This window comes from Ooceraea biroi, chromosome 8 (assembly GCF_003672135.1).
Source record: "Ooceraea biroi isolate clonal line C1 chromosome 8, Obir_v5.4, whole genome shotgun sequence".
NCBI classification, from domain to species: Eukaryota; Metazoa; Arthropoda; class Insecta; order Hymenoptera; family Formicidae; genus Ooceraea; species Ooceraea biroi.
This window is the reverse complement of record NC_039513.1, coordinates 33,746-56,095: the sequence shown is the minus strand read 5'-3', so window position 1 is coordinate 56,095 and position 22,350 is coordinate 33,746. Positions and strand designations below refer to the sequence as shown.

At 34.0% G+C, this 22,350-nt stretch overlaps 1 long non-coding RNA gene across 1 annotated transcript in view; it reads right to left on the bottom strand.

Annotated features, from left to right (window-relative positions):
- Positions 1–3,689: 3,689 nt before the first annotated feature.
- The window catches only part of LOC113562391, a 19,441-nt gene continuing 780 nt past the window's right edge, over positions 3,690–22,350 (bottom strand). The window contains exon 2 of the long non-coding RNA XR_003406890.1: positions 3,690–3,947. This is a non-coding gene — a long non-coding RNA (uncharacterized LOC113562391). The remainder of the gene's footprint in view (positions 3,948–22,350) is intronic.

The following is a 22,350-nucleotide window of genomic DNA, read 5'->3' as shown; positions in this document are numbered from 1 at the left end:
TAAAATCTTATTTCAGATTTGGATTCAGCGACCTCAAAAACCTTCATATTAAAATCATTATTATCCAGTTCTGAAGTTTTGTTCTCCAAGTACATTTTTAGCACGAAATGTTCGTCTGACAGCGAAGTGGTTAACTAGGCGAAAAAAAATCCTACGGAGTTTTGAAAAATCGAGTTTAAAGATAAAGTTGGCACTTTAAGATGGCGAAAACGAAGGTAAAAAATAAAAATTATTTTACCAGCGAAAAAATCATAAAAATGGCAAAAAACGTCACTTTTGACACTTTTAACCTCATTTTTCTCAAAAACCTGATGCCATAGAGCAATTTCGCGGCCAGATTCGTGTTCAGCGTGAAAAAATACATCGAAAATGATATTTTATATTCAAACAGCAAAAATCATGTCGGCCTGTGTTATCATATTCGATAAAACATAATGTTCTCACACATGTGAAAAACGAAATACATTTTCGTTTTAATCAGAAAGGTGAAAATTAATTTATTATAAACGTAAACATTTAGAAAAAAATTGTTTTTAAATGTTTACGTTTACAAAAAATTAAAGGTATGTGTGATATTAATAAAAAACAAGATTTCGATAAAATAGATAACTTAATCTTATTTTCCTTTCAGAACCTGTCACAAGAGAAAAAATAATAATAATAAATTAATTTTTATCTTTCTGATTAAAACAAAAATGTATTTCGTTTTTCACAAATGTGAGAACATTATATGTTTTATCAAATGTGATAATTAATTATTTAAATTTTTATTTTAAAAAATTAAATGTTTTCGCTATACATAATAAATGACAAAATCAGCTGTGCAGTAAAAATCCATATCACCTGACTTGAAAATCATTAACAGATGACAGATCGGTACGCGTGTAGTCACGGGCCTGAGCGCGCGAGTTTTACGCAATATTATTGGGAAACTTTGATCGCTTCTAACTCAAAAACTATTGTAGCCTCGCAATTTTCGTATTAGAATTTTTCACTCTATTTTACCTCTAGAATACGCTATTAAAATATTGGACGGAGGTTTTGAGACACCCTGTATAATACTAATACGAAAATATAATGAGAACTCCTAGACCATAGGTCATAGGTCAAAACGGACAACGGGGATCGATCAGGCATGGTCCCAAAGGTCTCAGGTTTTTATTTTTCTGAACTTTGACCCCTAAGTTACGTAACCAAAGCTAATTTTTTAACGGTTGAGATTTTGGATGTATTGGGTCGTCCGGAAAGTTCGTGCCGATTTTGAAGGAAAATTCAAAGGCAACATTTTTTTATGTCGATAAATATTTATTGACTTATGTATGCACCGTTTTGTTTCACAACCTTTGTCCATCTTTCACGCAACTGGAAGATTCCATTCTCCCAGAACTTCTTAGGTTTCTCGGCGAAAAACTCCTCAAGGTGGTTTTTTATGTCGATCAAAGAGTTGAAGTTCTTGCCGCTAAGAGAATTTTGCAAAGACCTAAATAAGTGAAAGTCTGAAGGTGCAATGTCTGGTGAATACGGTGGGTGAGGTAGCACATCCCAGCCAAACTCCAACAATTTTTGTCGGGTAGTCAAAGAAACATGAGGTCTGGCATTGTCCTGACGGAACACGACGCCCTTCCTATTAGCTAATTCTGGACGTTTTTCCTGAATCGCTGTCTTTAATTCGTCCAGTTGCGAGCAGTACTTATCTGCATTTATCGTATGGTTGTGTGGTAGGAGCTCATAATATAGGATTCCTTTCCAATCCCACCAGACACAGAGCATGACTTTTTTTGGATGAAGGCCGGCTTTCGGAGTGGTTAATGCTGGTTCATTTCGCTTACCCCAGGATCTTTTTCGTTCTACATTGTTGTAAATGATCCATTTTTCGTCACCCGTCACTAATTGCTTCAAAAATGGTACGTTTTCGTTGCGCTTGTACAGCGAGTCGCAGATGGAAATGCGATCCATTAAATTTTTTTCGGCCACATTATGCGGAACCCATACATCATAGCGACTTACGTAACCAAGCTTCACTACATGATCGTGGACAGTGGTTTTCGATATTTTCAGTATCTCTGCTAATTCACGTGTCGTGTAGCGCGGGTTATTCTCGATCAGTGTCTTGAGTTGGTCATCATCAGTAGTAGAGGGTTTGCCCGAGCGTTCTTGGTCTTTAAGGTTAAAATCACCAGCTCTAAACTTAGCGAACCACTTACGTACGGTTCTTTCAGCTAAAGCGCCTTCTCCGTAAACAGAACATATCGAATTTGTTGCTTGTGAGGCATTTTTGCCTTTCCGGTAATAGAAAAGCATCAAGTGTCTAAAATGTTCTTTGTTTTCTTCCATCTTCAAAAGAGTACAAAACTGACACGAATCAATTTATCTGAAACAACTTTTTTCCTAAAGATGCGTTGAAATGTCACCTTTAAGCATATGTATATAAATCGTATGTTTTCAATAACATTGATATATTCAGACATGTTCCAACGCCATCTATTAAAAATCGGCACGAACTTTCCGGACGACCCAATACAATCAAACAAAAATGTGCCTCATCCACGGATGAAAAAGGGGGCATCCGCAGGGCCAGCTGGGGAAATTCCGGGGACGCTCAAGGGTGGCGTAAAATTTAGCTAGAGATCTATCCTTTTACTCGCGCGACGGGTTTGCTAGTTATACATATTATACCAAATAGACCTTAGTGGCTTTTTTATTTTGTCAATTTAATAAATTGTATTATTTAAGAAATATAAGTAAAATTAAAAATAAGCAATAAATTATGTACTTTTTAAACTTAACCTTTTAAAATATAATAAATGCTTCATATTTCATCAATAAAAATAACATTATTTTAATATTTTTATTAAAATATAATGCGAAACAGGATAATTAAGGAGGTAGCTTTTTATTTTTGCCGGTCACTGTATATTATTAATATTAAAACGAAGATTTTGCGGCTCTACAAGGTTCAACGGGACCGAGAAAGTTTTGTATTGAGAAATGGGGAAGGCCAAATAGTTTGGTCAAGGTACTTGAGTTTCCTAAGGGAATCCTGGAGTCGTCTGTTTTACCATCAACTTTCTTCCAATCAGACTCTTTTTTGGTTGCATAAAACAACAAATCCTTTTCCACAATTACAATACACATAAAAATGTTTGTCAATGACCAGGACTTAATATTATAAATGAAAAATAATTTCGAAAATTACAGTTTTATTACCGACTTGTGGCTTGCATCTTATGATAATATATATGCTTATAATATATATAAGCTGTGCAGTTTGTACGTACAAAATGAGTAGCTATGGACAAAGAGACAGAAAGAAAGAATATAAGGAAGCTTTTAAAAGAGACTTCAGAAGTCTAGTAAAAAAGTTTGATTGGAATAACAATTTTGAGCATATGTGCATCTCTAAAATTGTGACCAAGAGTAAAACAGAGCACAAGGTTAGTTCCTGTCGTGCAAAAGAATTTTTCATTCTGCGCAACAAATGAAAAGATCTATTTAAAAAACTCGACGACGACTCCAGAATCCCCTTAACGGACAAGATATAATAACTGTAAAATAAAGTTGAAATATGTATATTGTATATTAATCATATTTAATACACATAAGCAAAATTTAATAATGGTATGTATTAATAATTATATTAATTTAATAATACGAAAGTATTTATCTCTAGATAAATTTTATTATGGTTATTTTTTGGCTGAACTTCCGAAAAGCTCCCACATTCGATTTACATATTCTTTAGTGAAAATGTTTGAAATGACTCAAAATGAATACCCTGAAATGGATTTTTACCGACAAGAAGGATAAAGGCATAAAAAGTTCAAATAAAGTAATATGTAGTGATTGAATATTTTCAGCTGGATTTCTGTATATGTACAGAATAACCGCACTCAAAGTACACCAGAAGATTCCTAAGATCATGAAATATATATGTATATATATATCACCTCGTATGTATTGCCGGTATATATATAATAAAATATATATATATACATATGATGACTAATGTGTTTATTGTTTATCTCGGATGTTTTTTGTACGGTACGGAAAATAAAGACATATTATTAGATGAATGAAATAAACAAGTTTGTTTCCTTACATGTAGTGTGCTATGTAACGTTCACACGGAAGCATTATTTCTTTCTGAAAAGAGCGACAGTGAAAATGTGAGAAAATATGAATTTGTTTTTACTGGGCTCAGAATTAAAAGATAGAGCAACAACATTACAATGGGCGAGAGAATTGGGACTGATACCTAGTTCGCGGTATTGTAATACTCATAAGCAGCAAATGGTTTTAGATGACTCTCGAGGTGTATGTGGAGAATTTTGATGTCGAAAACGCCGAAAATATGATCATAATGTAACTTTCAGTAGAAACACATATTTTGAAAGGTGCCATATATCACCGGAAAAATGTTTGACATTAATATATTGTTTCGTTGTTGGAATGTCTTTCGAGCATGCTGTTCGTGAAAGCAGTTGGATTAATGGAGAACAAACATCTACTGAAACAGTAGCAGATAGATATTCTTTCTGTCGTGAAGTTCGTGCAATAATTAGACAAACAATATGATGAAGAAGGTTTTCTTCTATTTAATATTTATTTTTATTATGATATATAATATAAATATATTAATATTTAATATATTAAATATTTTATACTATTAATTAATATATAATTTTTATTTGCAAATATATATCAAAAAATATTTAATTACTGCTATAATAATTTATTTGAAAATTTTATATCTTTATCAGGTTATATTGGAGGAGAAGGTTGCATTGTTGAAGTAGATGAATGCAAAATCGGTCGAAGAAAATATGAACGGGGGCGTCTAGTTGAGGGATCTTGGATATTTGGAATGATAGTCCACGGACAATCTATAGATTACCGTTAAAAAGAAATATGTCCTAACAATCAACGAGATGAATCAACTTTATTGAGTTTAATAAAAAAAACATGTTGCTCTCGATACTGAAATTCATTCTGATTGTTGGAAAGGATATACAAATTTAATACAACATGGATATAAGCACAAGACTGTTAATCATTTTGTAGAATTTGTGGATACTGACAGTGGAGCACACACTCAAACTATTGAATCATCGTGGCGAATAATGAGAAGGTCGCTGAGTCGGGGGGGTATTAGGATAGACAATTTAGCTGACCATTTGTGTGAGTTTTATGGCGACGAAATGTGAAAAAATATCATTTAGATCCATTTCAAAAATTAATTACAGATATTAAAAAAGTATATTTTGGTTCAAAATAATAAATTTATTAAAAAACTTAAAAATTTCAATGTTTATTGTATTTATATTTAATCCATTTGTACTTTATGTTGCTTGCCTCGGGTTTAGTTGGCGATATGGTTCCAAATCGACTGGGTTATCGACTGTCCACGCGAAGTGAGGTTCACTTCATTAGTAAGTTGGGTTGGGTTAGGTTAGGTTAGGTTAGGTTTTCATAGAGAGGGATGGGATCCAGGCGGGGGGGTCGCGTAGGGTAGGCGCTGGTAGGAAATGGGTATCCCTACCAGTTGCATAAATCCTCCACGATGGGAAGTTACGGTACAAGTGGTGGTGGCCCCACTTTACCGTATTCTGGGATGTGCTCCGGGGGGAGCGGTTAGGGATATACCAGCGCGGGTTGGGAGCGATGGAGGCCTCGAGGGCCCTCTCCCATGGTAATGCTTCGGCTGAGCTGAGAGAGGAACCTCTTGGTGACCTATGCACCCTCCCGCGCAAGGCAGGCCATGGCGGTTATAGGTTTAGTGGGTTAAAGCCCCACACTCCCCCGTGCGTCCTCCCAGGGACCACGGGAAGTCGAAGAGGATTCCCCCGCCTTAACAAAAAAAGAAAGGTTAGGTTTTCATTTTGATCAAAAAGGAAAGTTTTTACACAGTTTTACAAATATCCAGCCGAAAAAAACAAAAATCACTATTTATTACTTTGTTTGAACTTTTTATGTCTTTATCTTTCTTGTCGGTAAAAATCCATTTCAGGGTATTCATTTTGAGTTATTCAAGCATTTTCACTAAAGGATATGTAAATCGGGTGTGGAAGCTTTTCGGAAGTTTATCCCTTGGAATGTCATCAATTGTATGACAATAACTATGTTTCCATCGAGGGTTAAAGTCGGGTCAGAGTCGGGTTGGGTTATCCGTTTCCATCGGACCTTTGGTAGGGTTCAGGTTCGAGTTTGGTGTTTCTACCGCAAGAGCGCTCATTCCAACTCGACTCTGACCCGACTCTAATCCGACTTTAACCCTCGATGGAAACATAGTCAATATTCCTTAAGTGGGTTCTATAGGCATCGACATCTTTGCGGAACGACAAAAAAAGCCGCGAGTACCATCAGGTCCTGATGGCATTCTCATCACGTTCTCAGGTAAATGCATCATTGTGATACCACTGTTACTTCTAGATCGACAGAATCCATTTTGTTCCGAACCCGAAGAACATAAAGATAATCTTCTGATGTTCATATCGTAACCAGAATCACGACTGCATGTTGATAATCTTCTTAAGAACGATCCGTAATCAATCGATTCACGACGACTTGTGATATAACAGCTTTCTTCATGTTCCATAGAGGAACCTACAACAGATGATAAAATCATAAATTAATTATGTAGGTTTTCCAGCAAGTTACACAGACGATACAGTGTAACACTGTGTCCAACACAGAATGTTCCAACTGTGACACTGTGTCACACTGCTCGACATAGTAAAAAGCTAAGTACAAGCGTGTAAAATGTCCCAGTGTTACCAATATTTTAAGAAATCTTATATTTAGTATTTAAATGGTGGTTTCCAAAATTTGTATAATAAAAATAAAGAACCGTAATACTCTACTGAGATTTTTAGAACCATAATACTCTACTGAGGTTTTCAGAAATCAAACCTACACTTTACTGTTCCAACAAGAACTTTACACGGTGTAACACAGTGCAATTTTCCGTGTCCTTGCTGGAAAATAGCCATCATTTAATATTAAGGGGATTCTGGAGTCGTCTGTATTACCGACGTAGTAAATAACATTTTTTAATGTAATCTTTTTATTGATTGCGCAGAATGAAAAATCCTCTTGAACGATGAAAGAAATCTTGCACGATATCAAGGAACTAATTTTTTACTCTTGTCTACGATTTTACATGCGAAATTTGGCATGGAATTTTCCAAACAATGGATTTTTTTATTACGTTTCTAAATTCACTTTGAAAAGCATCATCGTATTCATTTAATGTGTGACCAGTGTGGATGATAGCCATTTCGTACATGCAAAGCCAAATTGTTATATTAAACACATTATTGTACGAGGTTAGGTTAACAAGCCGATAACAAACCTGTAATTTTCGAACTTTTTCCCGTTTCGAGGCTTTGTATATACGAAATAGCTATCATCCACACTAGCCACATATTAAACGAATACGATGATGTTTTTCGAAGTGAATTTAGAAACGAAATAAAAAATTCATTGTTTGGAAAATTCCATGCCAAATTTCGCATGTAAAATTGTGGACAAGAGTAGATTAGTTCTTTGATATCGTGCAAACGGATTTCTTTCATCGTGCAAGAGGATTTTTTATTTATTCTAACTAATAAAAAGATTTCATTAAAAAATGTCATTTACTTCGTCTGTATTACCGGCGAAATCGGTGATTTTCCTGCACACTAATCTTTTTATTAGTTGCACAGAATAATAATTCCTTTTCCACTATTAAAGTACACCCAGTAATGAACTGTAAGGTGGTTGATTTTATCTTAAAAACGAGGAAAAGTTAGAAAATTACAGTTTTGTTATCGGCTTGTGACATAACCTCAAAATGATGTGCTAACATATTTGCTATAATATTTTTGTTTTGCAGTTTGTACGCCTAAAGTAACACCAGCTTACAATCAGGACAGGATCAAGGAAAATTATGAAACTTTTAGAAATGAGGTTGCTCCCTTAAACTAAATAATTACCGAAATGAGTTTAAAAGCCTAGTAAAAAAGATTAGCGTGCAGGAAAATTTCGTGAATATGAATGTGAAAAATGCAGTGAAAAATCGAAGTAAAGGATAAAACAGAGCACGAGATTAGGTCCTGGATATCGTGCAAAAGGATTTTTCATTCTGCGCAATCAATGAAAAGAGTTATTAAAAAAACTCATTCATTCTATCGGTAATACAGACGACGCGAAGGAGTTCACTAGCTACTCCTTTAGAGCATATATACTGGAGGAGGAATTGTCCATATCTCCCCTACTACGAATGTCAGGCAAACATCTGTGCGAGAGAGAAAGGTATAAAGTTCTATTCGTCCACTGTGCGCATGCGTTTCTATGACCGCGCATCCAAGCTGCACATCCATATGTCCGACGCGTATAAGTCGTATACAAGTCGCATTTGCTTAAGGGGGGAGAGTCAAGTAAATGACCTAAACTTTGCGATTTTTTTTTCGAAGAGAATAATAAATCGATTGTTTTGAAAATTAGTGCATGTTTTTATATAGTATTTAAACTGCACACAGGAATTGTTTTACGTAAAAATAATGAAAATTCATTGAGCAGTAGCTGGTTGAAGTTGCCTCCTCCGCGAACGCGTCGTGGTTTACAGCTCAGTGAATTTTCAAACAATCGAAATGTCCTTGTAGATACATATACTTTAACATCTTCTCCTCAGCATGAACCTAACGGATTGTGAAAATGTTTGCAATAAACAGTTGTTTTTTGCAATTGTTTGTAAAGAAGAGTCGTTTTTTTTTAAATTGCTATTATTTTCTCAATTAAAAATTTTTTTTCTTAAATAGGTTCATGCTAAGGAGAAGATGTTAAAGTATATGTATCTACAAGGACATATCGATTGTTCGAAACTCCACTGAGCTGCGATCCACGGCGCGTTCGCGGAGGAGGCAACTTCAACCAGCTACTGCTCAATGAATTTTCATTATTTTTACATAAAAAAATTCCTGTGTGCAGTTTAAATACTATATAAAAACATGCACTAATTTTCAAAACAATCGATTTATTATTCTCTTCGAAAAAAATCGCAAAGTTTAGGTACTTGACCCTCTCCCCTTAACCTATTTTTCTGTGTCGCGCTGATTAATCTGAGCATATTAATTTAATATATACACAAAATGCCTTATTAAAAGTATTATAGAAATATATATCCCTCTAAAAAACCTTACAAAGGTAAAAAAATACGTCAATACATAAAAAAGCAAAACTAAATATGTTGAAATCCATATACTATGTTTACACGAGCGCTACTCCTGTAGTAACTTATTCGAATTATCGTAAGTTACTATAATTCGAGTAAGTTACTAGAAGTAGCGCTCGTGTAAACGTAGTAATAGTTAACTAGCCAAGTACCTAGAAGCAATTCAGTTTGAGGATTTGTAATTTGAAATAATACTTGGCGTGCCCGGGTCGCATTGGACATGCATTCTTCTAAATTTGTACTGCCTTGAGTATTTTCACTAATGACTCGTAAATCTTTGTATTTGGTAATATTAAAACAAATACGTTTACAGTTTTGCACATTAGCGGAGTGATTATAAATATCCCTTTTCATTACTCACTCAATACAAATAATTTACACATAGAGTTTACACAAATTATAGGTAGGACGTACGTTTTAATGCGACCCGGGCACGCCAAGTATTATTTCAAATTACAAATCCTCAAACTGAATTGCTTCTAGGTACTTGGTTAGTTAACTATGGATTTCAACATATTTAGTTTTGCTTTTTTATGTACTTGGCGTATTTTTTTACCTTTGTAAGGTTTTTTAGAGGGATCTCATTACTTTTTGTAAAAATTTGTTACATTTCATTAATTTTAAATGTTTTTATGTATTTTTGTATTGCCACAATAATATGTCATTTTATTTCTGCTGTGAGATCTCATCAAATATAAAAATGTTGGATAATAAAGATTTATCTAATCGTGCAAATATTCTTAATATTTCTAATTGTCAAATATAAATTGTGACAATTTAAAATTTTCTCTCTCTCCCTCTCTCTTTCTTTCTCGGTTTCATTCTATGAGTATAAAATGTTCCAACTTATATCTTAAATTGTCATCATTTATATTTCAAAATTAGAAGAATTATATCCTTATCATTGCGACGCTATCACAATGATTTCGTTTAAAACAAGTAATTTTTAATTTTTTATATAATAGTTTTTGCGATTTATATCTTAATCGTAAAATAAAATATTTTCCATGTATTAAAATCAGTTTTAATTCATAATAAATTAAATCGTGCATCTGTGAACGCACCTTTGAGTGACAAAATCGCTTTGCATGTTATGTGCGAGCATACGTACGTGAGTTTGAACCTGATTTCGGAAAAGGAGGAAACGAAACGTCACAATTCTAACATTCAGTTACAATATCTCAGGATAAACTGCACCAATCTTATTCGAATTGGTCGCAATCGAAAGCTTGCATCCATAATATGCTATTAAAGTGCCGTTAGATTTTTACATAAGGCTTTAGTTCCTGAAATATTTTAATCAAAAGTTTGTTTGACATGAATTTGGCATGAAATTCCGGATAAGCTATACGGTAGCGCTTGACGTTTATGCAATGAATTTGGCAACGTTCGACGTCTATGCAGTGATGCTTATTGCTCGAAACCTTGTTTTTTTACGTACTTGACGTCGCGACGCTATCGTGTCGCTTGATAAATTTACGGGTGCATTATGAAGCCAAGTGTGCGACTAATTTAGTTGAAAAAAAATATATTAGGCATAAGTTTACCAAATTAATTCATTTTGTACATGAATAAAGATCAAGCGACGCGGTAGCGTCGCGACGCCAAGTACATAAAAAAATAAATAGCCGCTTGATACGGCACTGGCGCGGCATCGTCGAGGCGCTACCGTATAGCTTATCCGGAATTTCACGTCACACAAACTTTCGATTAAAATATCTCAGAAATTAAAGCCTTATGTAAAAATCTAACGGCACTTTAATAGCATATTATGGATGCAAGCTTTCGATCGAGACCACTCCGAACGCGATTGGTGCAGTCTATCCTGAGATATCGTAATCGTATGCTAGAATTGTGACGTTTCGTTTTTCTTCTCCAGTCCAGATTCTTGTTCAGACTCACGTACGTACGCTCGCACGCACACAAGCAAAGCGAGTTTGTCCGTCAAGGTGCGTTCACATAGCGCGTTATGGAGAATTCACACTGCGTCTGATACGTTGAGTATTGAGATATCGCGAATCTGCTTGCGCTGACTTTTTGACAATCGTTTGTAGTTTCGTTTTGTTTGTAGTTGAACTGTTCAAAAGGTATTAATTAACATTTGTTTAAATAAAAATAGCTAACTTTGCCATTTCTTAAGATATCGCGAATCCGCTTGCGCTGTCTTTTTCAGAATCGTTTCTAGTTGTTTCGTTTGTAGTTGAACTTTCAAAAGTTATTAACATTAGTTTAAATAAAAAATAGCTAACTTTGCTATTTAAGATATCGCGAATCCGCTTGCTCTATTTTTTTCAGAATCGTTTCTAGTTGTTTCGTTTGTAGTTGAACTTTTAAAAGTTATTAACATTTGTTTAAATGCAAAATAGCTAACTGTGCCATTTGTTAAAATATCGCGAATCCGCTTGCACTTTCTTTTTCAGAATCGTTTGTAGTTGTTTCGTTTCGTTTGTAGTTGAACCGTTCAAAAGTTATTAACATTTAAAGGAAAAATAGCTAACTTTGCGATTTGTTAAGATATCGCGAATCCGCTTGCGCTGTCTTTTCAGAATCGGTTGTAGTTGTTTCGTTTCGTTTGTAGTTGAACCGTTCAAAGTTATTACCATTTGTTTAAATAACAAATAGCTAACTTTGCCATTTATTCAGATATCGCGAATCCACTTGCGCATTCTTGTTCAGAATCATTTGTAGTTCTTTCGTTTTATTTGTAGTTGAACCATTCAAAAGTTATTAACATTTGTTTAAATAACAAATAGCTAACTTTGCCATTTATTCAGATATCGCGAATCTGCTTGCGCTGTCTTTTTCAGAATCGTTTGTAGTTGTTTGTAGTGCTTTTCGTTTGTAGTTTAACAGTTCGAAAGTTATAAACAATTAAACAAATTACAAAAAGCTAACTTTGTCATTTCTGGAGATATTGCGAATCCGCTTCCGCTGACTTTTTCAGAATCGATTTAATATAACATAAACCTGAAGAGGAAGAAAGACTGCTGGAGAAATTGGAAGATGGTTTAGTTGAGAGACAAAGTCCGTGAGAGAGAGAGATATATTTTCGTAGTATACTGATTTTAATGTGAGCGCAGGCTGGCGAATATATTTTAATCTGTATCTTTAACATAATACTTACTATCTATACTATAAATATTAGTTTCACTTTGAATTCTTACCGGTGTACGATAGAGTTCTTTTGTAGCAAAATAATTTCTGCGATCGGTGTATGGTATGTGTATGTGTGTTTTATGTAAGTGCACAAGTGTACATATACTTTATAGAGAATTTAAACGCCAGATAATTAGGAATAATAATTAATAACAAAATAATCTATAAATAATTTATTTTTGAACAATTAAATTCTATGCTATTTAAATTTTAAAATTTACAAAAAGGAGTGAGATCCTCAAAATCTTTTTTTAAAAAAGAAAAAATAATATACGCCAAGTACATAAAACGTGTCGGACTTTGTAAAAACAGTGTAATTCACAAAATTTTCTAAAAAAGCTTAATTATTCATTATTCATTCAAAATATATATGAATCAATGCAAGTAGCCAAGTGAATAGCCAAGTGTGTGCCATAGTGAAGCAAAAATAGCCAAGTTATCGTGTTATTATTCGAAAGTGCACTGTTCACAAATGGATATGAAATCAATGCACTTTATCTAGTATTTCTTTAAAAATGGATTTTTGTCAATGCAATATCCAATAATTACATACAACAACAGATTTATGCTAACTTAATCCAACAATTATATTGAACAAAAGTTTTGATATCATAGTAGCAAAAAACTTGGCGTGCACCGCATAATAATTACATCAATGGTTATAATTGGATAGGGCTATTCCATCTTAATAGGGGCACGCCAAGTTTTTTGCTTCACTATGATATAAAACTTTTGTTTCATATAATTGTTGGATTAAGTTTGCATAAAATCTGTTGTTGTATGTAATTATTGGATATTGCATTGACAAAATCCATTTTTAAAGAAATACTAGATAAAGTGCATTGATTTCATATCCATTTGTGAACAGTGCACTTTCGAATAATAACAACGAAACTTGGGGCTATTTTTGTTTCACTATGGCTACACACTTGGCTATTCACTTGGCTACTTGCATTGATTTCATATATATTTTTGAATGAATAATGAATAATTAAGCTTTTTTAGAAAGATTTTGTGAATTACACTGTTTTTACAAAGTCCGACAGTTTTATGTACTTGGCGTATATATTTTTTCTTTTTTTAAAAAGATTTTGTAGGGATCTCACTCCTTTTGTAAATTTTTAAAATTTAAATAGCATAGAATTTAATTGTTCAAAAAATAAATTATTTATAGATTATTTTTGTTATTAATTATTATTCCTAATTATTGGCGTTTAAATTCTCTATAAAGTATATGTACACTTGTGCACTTACATAAAACACACATACACATACCATACACCGATCGCAGAAATTATTTTGCTCAAAAGAACTCTATCGTACACCGGTAAGAATTCAAAGTGAAACTATATTTATAGTATAGATAGTAAGTATTATGTTAAGATACAGATTAAAATATATTCGCCAGCCTGCGTCACATTAAAATCAGTATACTACGAAAATATATCTCTCTCTCTCACGGATTTGTTCTCAACTAAACATCTTCCATTTCTCCAGCAGTCTTTCTTCCTCTTCAGGTTTATGTTATATTAAATCGATTCTGAAAAGTCAGCGGAAGCGGATTCGCAATATCTCCAGAAATGACAAAGTTAGCTTTTTGTAATTTGTTTAATTGTTTATAACTTTCGAACTGTTAAACTACAAACGAAAAGCACTACAAACAACTACAAACGATTCTGAAAAGACAGCGCAAGCAGATTCGCGATATCTGAATAAATGGCAAAGTTAGCTATTTGTTATTTAAACAAATGTTAATAACTTTTGAATGGTTCAACTACAAATAAAACGAAAGAACTACAAATGATTCTGAACAAGAATGCGCAAGTGGATTCGCGATATCTGAATAAATGGCAAAGTTAGCTATTTGTTATTTAAACAAATGGTAATAACTTTTGAACGGTTCAACTACAAACGAAACGAAACAACTACAACCGATTCTGAAAAAGACAGCGCAAGCGGATTCACGATATCTTAACAAATCGCAAAGTTAGCTATTTTTCCTTTAAATGTTAATAACTTTTGAACGGTTCAACTACAAACGAAACGAAACAACTACAAACGATTCTGAAAAAGAAAGTGCAAGCGGATTCGCGATATTTTAACAAATGGCACAGTTAGCTATTTTGCATTTAAACAAATGTTAATAACTTTTAAAAGTTCAACTACAAACGAAACAACTAGAAACGATTCTGAAAAAAATAGAGCAAGCGGATTCGCGATATCTTAAATAGCAAAGTTAGCTATTTTTTATTTAAACTAATGTTAATAACTTTTGAAAGTTCAACTACAAACGAAACAACTAGAAACGATTCTGAAAAAGACAGCGCAAGCGGATTCGCGATATCTTAAGAAATGGCAAAGTTAGCTATTTTTATTTAAACAAATGTTAATTAATACCTTTTGAACAGTTCAACTACAAACAAAACGAAACTACAAACAATTGTCAAAAAGTCAGCGCAAGCAGATTCGCGATATCTCAATACCCAACGTATCAGACGCAGTGTGAATTCTCCATAACGCGCTTATGTGAACGCACCTTACGGACAAACTCGCTTTGCTTGTGTGCGTGCGAGCGTACGTACGTGAGTCTGAACAAGAATCTGGACTGGAGAAAAAAAACGAAACGTCACAATTCTAGCATACGATTACGATATCTCAGGATAGACTGCACCAATCGCGTTCGGAGTGGTCTCGATCGAAAGCTTGCATCCATATTCTGTTATTAAATTGCCGTTTGATTTTTGATTACGGCTTTAGATCCTGAGATATTTTAATCGAAAGTTTGTGTGACGTGAAATTCCGGATAAGCTATACGGTAGCGCCTCGACGATGCCGCGCCAGTGCCGTATCAAGCGGCTATTTATTTTTTTATGTACTTGGCGTCGCGACGCTACCGCGTCGCTTGATCTTTATTCATGTACAAAATGAATTAATTTGGTAAACTTATGCCTAATATATTTTTTTTCAACTAAATTAGTCGCACACTTGGCTTCATAATGCACCCGTAAATTTATCAAGCGACACGATAGCGTCGCGACGTCAAGTACGTAAAAAAACAAGGTTTCGAGCAATAAGCATCACTGCATAGACGTCGAACGTTCCCAAATTCATTGCATAAACGTCAAGCGCTACCGTATAGCTTATCCGGAATTTCATGCCAAATTCATGTCAAACAAACTTTTGATTAAAATATTTCAGGAACTAAAGCCTTATGTAAAAATCTAACGGCACTTTAATAGCATATTATGGATGCAAGCTTTCGATTGCGACAAATTCGAATAAGATTGGTGCAGTTTATCCTGAGATATTGTAACTGAATGTTAGAATTGTGACGTTTCGTTTTCCTCCTTTTCCGAAATCAGGTTCAAACTCACGTACGTATGCTCGCACATAACATGCAAAGCGATTTTGTCACTCAAAGGTGCGTTCACAGATGCACGATTTAATTTATTATGAATTAAAACTGATTTTAATACATGGAAAATATTTTATTTTACGATTAAGATATAAATCGCAAAAACTATTATATAAAAAATTAAAAATTACTTGTTTTAAACGAAATCATTGTGATGCGTCGCAATGATAAGGATATAATTCTTCTAATTTTGAAATATAAATGATGACAATTTAAGATATAAGTTGGAACATTTTATACTCATAGAATGAAACCGAGAAAGAAAGAGAGAGGGAGAGAGAGAAAATTTTAAATTGTCACAATTTATATTTGACAATTAGAAATATTAAGAATATTTGCACGATTAGATAAATCTTTATTATCCAACATTTTTATATTTGATGAGATCTCACAGCAGAAATAAAATGACATATTATTGTGGCAATACAAAAATACATAAAAACATTTAAAATTAATGAAATGTAACAAATTTTTACAAAAAGTAATGAGATCCCTCTAAAAAACCTTACAAAGGTAAAAAAATACGCCAAGTACATAAAAAAGCAAAACTAAATATGTTGAAATCCATAGTTAACTAACCAAGTACCTAGAAGCAATTCAGTTTGAGGATTTGTAATTTGAAATAATACTTGGCGTGCCCGGGTCGCATTAAAACGTACGTCCTACCTATAATTTGTGTAAACTCTATGTGTAAATTATTTGTATTGAGTGAGTAATGAAAAGGGATATTTATAATCACTCCGCTAATGTGCAAAACTGTAAACGTATTTGTTTTAATATTACCAAATACAAAGATTTACGAGTCATTAGTGAAAATACTCAAGGCAGTACAAATTTAGAAGAATGCATGTCCAATGCGACCCGGGCACGCCAAGTATTATTTCAAATTACAAATCCTCAAACTGAATTGCTTCTAGGTACTTGGCTAGTTAACTATTACTACGTTTACACGAGCGCTACTTCTAGTAACTTACTCGAATTATAGTAACTTACGATAATTCGAATAAGTTACTACAGGAGTAGCGCTCGTGTAAACATAGTATATGGATTTCAACATATTTAGTTTTGCTTTTTTATGTACTTGACGTATTTTTTTACCTTTGTAAGGTTTTTTAGAGGGATATATATTTCTATAATACTTTTAATAAGGCATTTTGTGTATATATTAAATTAATATGCTCAGATTAATCAGCGCGACACAGAAAAATAGGTTAAGGGGAGAGGGTCAAGTACCTAAACTTTGCGATTTTTTTCGAAGAGAATAATAAATCGATTGTTTTGAAAATTAGTGCATGTTTTTATATAGTATTTAAACTGCACACAGGAATTTTTTATGTAAAAATAATGAAAATTCATTGAGCAGTAGCTGGTTGAAGTTGCCTCCTCCGCGAACGCGCCATGGATCGCAGCTCAGTGAATTTTCAAACAATCGATATGTCCTTGTAGATACATATACTTTAACATCTTCTCCTCAGCATGAACCTATTTAAGAAAAAAATTTTAAATTGAGAAAATAATAGCAATTTAAAAAAAACGACTTTTTCTTTACAAACAATTGCAAAAAACAACTGTTTATTGCAAAAATTTTCACAATCCGTTAGGTTCATGCTGAGGAGAAGATGTTAAAGTATATGTATCTACAAGGACATATCGATTGTTTGAAAATTCACTGAGCTGCGATCCACGGCGCGTTCGCGGAGGAGGCAACTTCGACCAGCTACTGCTCAATGAATTTTTATTATTTTTACATAAACAAATTCCTGTATTCAGTTTAAATACTATATAAAAACATGCACTAATTTTCAAAACAATCGATTTATTATTCTCTTCGAAAAAAAAATCGCACAGTTTAGGTCATTTACTTGACTCTCCCCCCTTAAGCAAATGCGACTTGTATACGACTTATACGCGTCGGACATATGGATGTGCAGCTTGGATGCGCGGTCATAGAAACGCATGCGCACAGTGGACGAATAGAACTTTATACCTTTCTCTCTCGCACAGATGTTTGCCTGACATTCGTAGTAGGGGAGATATGGACAATTCCTCCTCCAGTATATATGCTCTAAAGGAGTAGCTAGTGAACTCCTTCGCGTTGTCTGTATTACCGATAGAATGAATGAGTTTTTTTAATAACTCTTTTCATTGATTGCGCAGAATGAAAAATCCTTTTGCACGATATCCAGGACCTAATCTCGTGCTCTGTTTTATCCTTTACTTCGATTTTTCACTGCATTTTTCACATTCATATTCACGAAATTTTCCTGCACGCTAATCTTTTTTACTAGGCTTTTAAACTCATTTCGGTAATTATTTAGTTTAAGGGAGCAACCTCATTTCTAAAAGTTTCATAATTTTCCTTGATCCTGTCCTGATTGTAAGCTGGTGTTACTTTAGGCGTACAAACTGCAAAACAAAAATATTATAGCAAATATGTTAGCACATCATTTTGAGGTTATGTCACAAGCCGATAACAAAACTGTAATTTTCTAACTTTTCCTCGTTTTTAAGATAAAATCAACCACCTTACAGTTCATTACTGGGTGTACTTTAATAGTGGAAAGGAATTATTATTCTGTGCAACTAATAAAAAGATTAGTGTGCAGGAAAATCACCGATTTCGCCGGTAATACAGACGAAGTAAATGACATTTTTTAATGAAATCTTTTTATTAGTTAGAATAAATAAAAAATCCTCTTGCACGATGAAAGAAATCCGTTTGCACGATATCAAAGAACTAATCTACTCTTGTCCACAATTTTACATGCGAAATTTGGCATGGAATTTTCCAAACAATGAATTTTTTATTTCGTTTCTAAATTCACTTCGAAAAACATCATCGTATTCGTTTAATATGTGGCTAGTGTGGATGATAGCTATTTCGTATATACAAAGCCTCGAAACGGGAAAAAGTTCGAAAATTACAGGTTTGTTATCGGCTTGTTAACCTAACCTCGTACAATAATGTGTTTAATATAACAATTTGGCTTTGCATGTACGAAATGGCTATCATCCACACTGGTCACACATTAAATGAATACGATGATGCTTTTCAAAGTGAATTTAGAAACGTAATAAAAAAATCCATTGTTTGGAAAATTCCATGCCAAATTTCGCATGTAAAATCGTAGACAAGAGTAAAAAATTAGTTCCTTGATATCGTGCAAGATTTCTTTCATCGTTCAAGAGGATTTTTCATTCTGCGCAATCAATAAAAAGATTACATTAAAAAATGTTATTTACTACGTCGGTAATACAGACGACTCCAGAATCCCCTTAATATTAAATGATGGCTATTTTCCAGCAAGGACACGGAAAATTGCACTGTGTTACACCGTGTAAAGTTCTTGTTGGAACAGTAAAGTGTAGGTTTGATTTCTGAAAACCTCAGTAGAGTATTATGGTTCTAAAAATCTCAGTAGAGTATTACGGTTCTTTATTTTTATTATACAAATTTTGGAAACCACCATTTAAATACTAAATATAAGATTTCTTAAAATATTGGTAACACTGGGACATTTTACACGCTTGTACTTAGCTTTTTACTATGTCGAGCAGTGTGACACAGTGTCACAGTTGGAACATTCTGTGTTGGACACAGTGTTACACTGTATCGTCTGTGTAACTTGCTGGAAAACCTACATAATTAATTTATGATTTTATCATCTGTTGTAGGTTCCTCTATGGAACATGAAGAAAGCTGTTATATCACAAGTCGTCGTGAATCGATTGATTACGGATCGTTCTTAAGAAGATTATCAACGTGCAGTCGTGATTCTGGTTACGATATGAACATCAGAAGATTATCTTTATGTTCTTCGGGTTCGGAACAAAATGGATTCTGTCGATCTAGAAGTAACAGTGGTATCACAATGATGCATTTACCTGAGAACGTGATGAGAATGCCATCAGGACCTGATGGTACTCGCGGCTTTTTTTGTCGTTCCGCAAAGATGTCGATGCCTATAGAACCCACTTAAGGAATATTGACTATGTTTCCATCGAGAGTTAAAGTCGGATTAGAGTCGGGTCAGAGTCGAGTTGGAATGAGCGCTCTTGCGGTAGAAACACCAAACTCGAACCTGAACCCTACCAAAGGTCCGATGGAAACGGATAACCCAACCCGACTCTGACCCGACTTTAACCCTCGATGGAAACATAGTTATTGTCATACAATTGATGACATTCCAAGGGATAAACTTCCGAAAAGCTTCCACACCCGATTTACATATCCTTTAGTGAAAATGCTTGAATAACTCAAAATGAATACCCTGAAATGGATTTTTACCGACAAGAAAGATAAAGACATAAAAAGTTCAAACAAAGTAATAAATAGTGATTTTTGTTTTTTTCGGCTGGATATTTGTAAAACTGTGTAAAAACTTTCCTTTTTGATCAAAATGAAAACCTAACCTTTCTTTTTTTGTTAAGGCGGGGGAATCCTCTTCGACTTCCCGTGGTCCCTGGGAGGACGCACGGGGAGTGTGGGGCTTTAACCCACTAAACCTATAACCGCCATGGCCTGCCTTGCGCGGGAGGGTGCATAGGTCACCAAGAGGTTCCTCTCCCAGCTCAGCCGAAGCATTACCATGGGAGAGGGCCCTCGAGGCCTCCATCGCTCCCAACCCGCGCTGGTATATCCCTAACCGCTCCCCCCGGAGCACATCCCAGAATACGGTAAAGTGGGGCCACCACCACTTGTACCGTAACTTCCCATCGTGGAGGATTTATGCAACTGGTAGGGATACCCATTTCCTACCAGCGCCTACCCTACGCGACCCCCCGCCTGGATCCCATCCCTCTCTATGAAAACCTAACCTAACCTAACCTAACCCAACCCAACTTACTAATGAAGTGAACCTCACTTCGCGTGGACAGTCGATAACCCAGTCGATTTGGAACCATATCGCCAACTAAACCCGAGGCAAGCAACATAAAGTACAAATGGATTAAATATAAATACAATAAACATTGAAATTTTTAAGTTTTTTAATAAATTTATTATTTTGAACCAAAATATACTTTTTTAATATCTGTAATTAATTTTTGAAATGGATCTAAATGATATTTTTTCACATTTCGTCGCCATAAAACTCACACAAATGGTCAGCTAAATTGTCTATCCTAATACCCCCCCGACTCAGCGACCTTCTCATTATTCGCCACGATGATTCAATAGTTTGAGTGTGTGCTCCACTGTCAGTATCCACAAATTCTACAAAATGATTAACAGTCTTGTGCTTATATCCATGTTGTATTAAATTTGTATATCCTTTCCAACAATCAGAATGAATTTCAGTATCGAGAGCAACATGTTTTTTTTATTAAACTCAATAAAGTTGATTCATCTCGTTGATTGTTAGGACATATTTCTTTTTAACGGTAATCTATAGATTGTCCGTGGACTATCATTCCAAATATCCAAGATCCCTCAACTAGACGCCCCCGTTCATATTTTCTTCGACCGATTTTGCATTCATCTACTTCAACAATGCAACCTTCTCCTCCAATATAACCTGATAAAGATATAAAATTTTCAAATAAATTATTATAGCAGTAATTAAATATTTTTTGATATATATTTGCAAATAAAAATTATATATTAATTAATAGTATAAAATATTTAATATATTAAATATTAATATATTTATATTATATATCATAATAAAAAATAAATATTAAATAGAAGAAAACCTTCTTCATCATATTGTTTGTCTAATTATTGCACGAACTTCACGACAGAAAGAATATCTATCTGCTACTGTTTCAGTAGATGTTTGTTCTCCATTAATCCAACTGCTTTCACGAACAGCATGCTCGAAAGACATTCCAACAACGAAACAATATATTAATGTCAAACATTTTTCCGGTGATATATGGCACCTTTCAAAATATGTGTTTCTACTGAAAGTTACATTATGATCATATTTTCGGCGTTTTCGACATCAAAATTCTCCACATACACCTCGAGAGTCATCTAAAACCATTTGCTGCTTATGAGTATTACAATACCGCGAACTAGGTATCAGTCCCAATTCTCTCGCCCATTGTAATGTTGTTGCTCTATCTTTTAATTCTGAGCCCAGTAAAAACAAATTCATATTTTCTCACATTTTCACTGTCGCTCTTTTCAGAAAGAAATAATGCTTCCGTGTGAACGTTACATAGCACACTACATGTAAGGAAACAAACTTGTTTATTTCATTCATCTAATAATATGTCTTTATTTTCCGTACCGTACAAAAAACATCCGAGATAAACAATAAACACATTAGTCATCATATGTATATATATATATTTTATTATATATATACCGGCAATACATACGAGGTGATATATATATACATATATATATTTCATGATCTTAGGAATCTTCTGGTGTACTTTGAGTGCGGTTATTCTGTACATATACAGAAATCCAGCTGAAAATATTCAATCACTACATATTACTTTATTTGAACTTTTTATGCCTTTATCCTTCTTGTCGGTAAAATCCATTTCAGGGTATTCATTTTGAGTCATTTCAAACATTTTCACTAAAGAATATGTAAATCGAATGTGGGAGCTT